The sequence below is a fragment of the Eriocheir sinensis genome, unplaced genomic scaffold, assembly GCF_024679095.1.
Source record: "Eriocheir sinensis breed Jianghai 21 unplaced genomic scaffold, ASM2467909v1 Scaffold33, whole genome shotgun sequence".
NCBI classification, from domain to species: domain Eukaryota; kingdom Metazoa; phylum Arthropoda; class Malacostraca; order Decapoda; family Varunidae; genus Eriocheir; species Eriocheir sinensis.
The window spans coordinates 99,996-105,021 of NW_026111643.1; the positions used below are offsets into that span (position 1 = coordinate 99,996).

A 5,026-nucleotide genomic window follows, 5' to 3' on the forward strand; every position below is an offset into this window, starting at 1 on the left:
ACAATCACCCTTGTCCAGCCTCTAAGTCACCCAAACAGCAGGACAATCACTACCCTAACCATGCCTTCCTTTTCCCTTGTCCAGCCTCCTAAGTCACCCAAACAGCAGGACAATCACTACCCTAACCGTGCCTAAAGTTTTGGAGATGAGCCGTGCCTTCCCTGCCACTGTGATGGCATCAGGTTTCAAGGATCAGAGAGGTAAGCACTTTCTTTTTTTCCCTTGGCAAGCCAAGCCTCCTGAACCCCAAACAGCAAGACAATAACTCAACACCATTTCAAGACTTTACCCAAGGTTTTTGAGATCAACTGCTGCTTGCCGGTCAGTGTGTCTGTGTCTGACTCCAGCGCCGGTAGGTGCGCCTCCTCGGCCTGCCCTGGCGCCAGCTGGCCCAGCCTGTAGGTGAACTGCTCCACGAGGGCCAGCAGGGTGCTGAGGCTGCCAGACTGCTCCAGGTGGGCCTCCAGCTGGCTCACTACCCCGTGGAGGTGCTGCAGGCTGGACCCGTACTTGATCTGGAAGTCCAGACTCTTGTGGTTGACCTACATAGAGGAGGAACATAACGTTAAAACTGCAATTCTGGCTTTTGTTTCCTTTTACAAGTCATCATGCTTTTGCAGACACTTATAGTTATATTCTGCCTGTGACAATCTCCTGTAAAGTCACACAACAACAATGATGAACTTGGCCTCCAAAGCCACCAACCTTGCTGGCTAGAGTTAACAGTCAGGAAAAATAACTTGAGGGACAGTAAAAGAAGTGGAGCAATGGTCACCATGCCTGGCCATGACTACACGGGCCAGGATTTGAATTCCAGCCTGTGCAGGGCGTGCAGCTCACCCAGCTGTTCATCCTCCCCTTGAGGAGGGTCCATAAACAAGCAGCTGAGTAAACCAGGGGAAGGTACAGTGTGGCATTCCCAGGACTCCCCCTGGCCTGCCCCAGTGTGAGTGTTTCTTCCCCAACACAGGCTCAAAGGGCCAATGGTTTGCAGATGAGCACCACAGCCGTGCCACAGGCACCCACCTCTACCTTTAAGAAGTGTAAGGACAAGCTAATGACTCATTAAACTCAACCTCCACCAACCTCACCTGAGTAAAGTAGGTGTGAGGAAGGCCTGGTCCCCTCCCTCGGCCAAGGGGGTACTCAGCAGCCTGAAGTTCCCGCCCTTCAAGTACTGAAACCAGACCAGAAGATACGGTGATGCATTTATATACAGCAGGAAATTATAAACTTACTGGAGACATGTAAGTCATCATAATTCATCTTCCATAATACTCTAATTTGAGGCAGTAACTGAGACACCTTTTGCTTGTAATTTGAGCCAGGAGCTCCATGAACCCTAAAGTACCCTCCGCCAAGATGCCCCCCACGACTAAGGGCCCGGAGAGGTGGCCAGCTGTGTTATAGTAGGATATCAATGTATTATTATTATTTAATATCACCACGAATTAGGCATACAATTGTCAATGGAAAAAACCCACGACAGATAGATCACGCCACCTTATAGGAATGTCGTCCGTCAGTGTTTACCGTCTCAGTTTTGTATACTTAGCACTCCGATGGTGCGTGGAGGTCACCTTGACATACGTGACCGATTGTAACAATTATTTTCCAACCTGTAACTCGCCACTCCTTCACGAGAGTCCGACTGACATTAAAACGACAGTCGCTCTGCCCGTCGCTTCTTGTACATAAAGGCTACGAATATAATTCGCCTTAAGGAAGCTGAAGTCTTAATCAACACCCTTTAAACGCCCCCGACAAGCCCGTTACATTTGGTTGGCAGTGGTCACCCCGCGCCTGTGCTTTTCGCTACCTCGTTCTCCTCCAAGCCACGAGAACTCACCAACAAAACTCCGGGGACAGGCGTACAAGGGAAGAAGGAGTCAACGCACCAGCCGTCCGCGGCAACGCACCTGCCGTCCGCGGCAACGCACCAAGGCGCCAGCTACAAGCATCTCCCAAGTCGCCACCTACGTGCAACTCACAAGGCGCCAGCTACCAGCATCTCCCAAGTCGCCACCACCGTGCAACTCACAAGGCGCCAGCTACAAGCATCTCACAAGTCGCCACCTACGTGCAACTCACAAGGCGCCAGCTAAGCATCTCACAAGTCGCCACCCACGTGCAACTCACAAGGCGCCAGCTACAAGCATCTCCCAAGTCGCCACCTACGTGCAACTCACAAGGCGCCAGCTACAAGCATCTCACACGTCGCCACCACGTGCAACTCACAAGGCGCCAGCTACATCTCCCAAGTCGCCACCGACGTGCAACCCACAAGGCGCCAGCTACAAGCATCTCCCAAGTCGCCACCTACGTGCAACTCACATGGCGCCAGCTACAAGCATCTCACAAGTCGCCACCTACGTGCAACTCACACGGCGCCAGCTACAAGCATCTCACAAGTCGCCACCTACGTGCAACTCACAAGGCGCCATCTACAAGCCTCGAGCACACCAGCTATAAGCAACTCTACAGGCGTCCATCCCAAGCCTCGAGCACACCAGCTACAAGCAACTCTACAGGCGTCGCTTCACAAGCCCCGAGCACACCCTCCGGCCTACGCAGCCGAACGCGAGGGCCACAATCTACAAGCCGCTCCCCCGCTTCAAGCCAGCACTGCTACGAACACTGCAAGCCACTCCACGATACGGCGGAAGTATTCACACCAGCGAGGAGGAGGCACGCCCCGCTGACCTTGGGACACCCCGCATGCCCCTCGCTCCACAGCTGGCGGCACCACCGCCGCTGCCGGGAGCATCGGCCCAAACCTCTTCCGGCATACAGTCAGCAAGGGTACCCGCGGCCATCTCCCGGTGCCTGCAAGCTGTTCCCACTACCGTTTCTTGCAAGGCGTCTTCTCAAGAGGTTACACACCCAAGTCGTCTTATCTGCCACCGCCGCCCATCTCTTACTATAACAAGGACGACGCGGCCATCATACGTCTGGCGGCAGTGTACCAGCTCCCAGCCGCGCACCGCGGCCGCTCATTTTGCTGGGTCAGCAGTTTTTCAACCTCCATTGCGAGTCCTCTGATGTCAGCCCATCCCTCACCTCTCACCGCCGCTGTGGCCGCGGCCAAGGCTTCTTGACGCGCCTACAACGACTGCACGTAACCCAGGGCATCACAAGCCGTCGCCCTCTCCACTACATCAGCTGATTAATCTTGGTATTTGTGGATATTCCCTTCTTGTCCAAATATGCCGACTCGGCTCATTTTCATTATTATCCGTGCAAAGGCACGATTTTTTTATTTCTGTGTTCCTACCGCTGTTAATCAGTCATAATTGTGAGAGTAACGTTCATTCGCATACGATATCGATTCTTTCTTATTGTTTGCTAGCGAGTCTATTGAGTATAGTGTGACTTCCCTGATCAAAGTTAATCTTCATCAGTGTACCCTGCCTCCGTTTTCTTTTCACCGCTTGAGAGAAAACGTGAGCCTCAATGGCATACTAACTTAACATACCACTTTGTTTATATAGTTATTCTTTCAATATACCCATATCATCAGGGCATTCCTTTATAACCTTAACTTCTATTACGTCTAAACAGGCACCTTGCTAGCCATTCTTTCTTGCCTTTTTAGGGTTTCAACGCAAACTATTCATTCATACACGTTCCGGTTATTGGTTCATATTTACAGCTATCAACATATGCTCCTATTTTGTAAATGATTTACGCCATAGTATGACCAAAGACACTCGCTAAACTCGGCGACACCTTTAAACAGGTGGCTCGTCCTTCAAGTGAAGAGGGACTGGAACACGATACCACAACCAGTGAATTTACTAAGGTAATCTTCTGTTCAGGCACTCATTATTTATCAATTACAGGCCGCAGAATTCGTTCACCCCCGGGTTCGTCTGCATACTTACAACCCACTCACGGTTCAAGGACACCTCACCAGCATCCTCTCGCACCAGCCGCAGTATTACAGGCTCAAAGTAAGGTCTCTCTCACCTGTAGTTTTTGCAAGCAATCAGGACATTCTGAACATTCTTGCTTCATGGAAACGTAGGGAATCAACACTTCAAGACAGGACTCAGATAGGAGGTCAGGAGGTTACAGGGCGGGCATCATTCATCACACAGGAACCCTAGGCCAAACTATCAGCGGAAGGCTGCCTTTTGCCATATCCACGGGAATTGTTTTCATGATTCAGACAGTTGTTCTGCAATACAAAAGGCCAAGGAGGAACAGAAGTACAAGTCCTCAGCGGACAGTAAACCACACCTCTTCTCAGAATAAAAGACATGACTTCGTGACAGCCCTGAGGCGTACATCCAAGTGTCCCTTAAGGAAAATACTAATTGGGAGCAACTTGACTGTCATTGCCGCCTTTGGGACGGATAGCATAATTGCCCTCCCTTGCAAGGTGGGCAACACTTCACTCACCTTAGCGGTTGACACAGGTGCCACAGTCAATGTCATATCCGACTCCGCTTACAGGTCACTGACACGACAAGCGAGTGGGGAAAATTGGCCGCTCCAAGAGAACGACCTGAATGTGATAGGCGTGACGGGCACCACTTTGGGTATCCTTGGGCGAGTACCACTAACAGTCAGCTTACATGAAAAAGTATGTCCCTTTCGAGATTTCTTTTATGTCTCTAGCAGGTTTGCTAGCGTGACGGTGGAGGTAACTCTTGCAACAGTCAAGGAGGGAGGTTTTGCAGAGGCATTGGTAATAAACACGTCTGGATCCCCTGTATCCTTAAAACACGGTGTTCGATTATGCCAGTGTCTAGTGTATGGGAGAAATGTCGCCCCGGAACCAGCTGAATACTCTTCAGCCCAAGTCTCAGGCATAACCTCGGCGTGTCAGGCTTCTCCCGAACAAGACACAGCTAATTTAGAGGCGTTCCTAAAAGTTGCACACTATTCCGAAATTAAGCCAACCTTAGTCCAGCTTCTGGAACATTATCGGGGGGCGCTTGCTCTACCAGGCGAGCCGCTTGGAGTTACGCAGTGTGCTGAACACCACATTAAGTTAAAACCCAATACAAATCCTGTATAT

General features: G+C 50.9%; 1 long non-coding RNA gene across 1 annotated transcript; it reads right to left on the reverse strand.

Annotated features, from left to right (window-relative positions):
- Positions 1-286: 286 nt before the first annotated feature.
- On the reverse strand, positions 287-1,402 carry LOC126991751 (uncharacterized). Its single transcript, XR_007745805.1, has 3 exons — positions 1,306-1,402; positions 1,092-1,177; positions 287-542 (listed from the first exon to the last, which is right to left on the reverse strand). It is a non-coding gene; the product is annotated as an uncharacterized LOC126991751 (long non-coding RNA).
- Between the last annotated feature and the right edge of the window lie 3,624 nt (positions 1,403-5,026).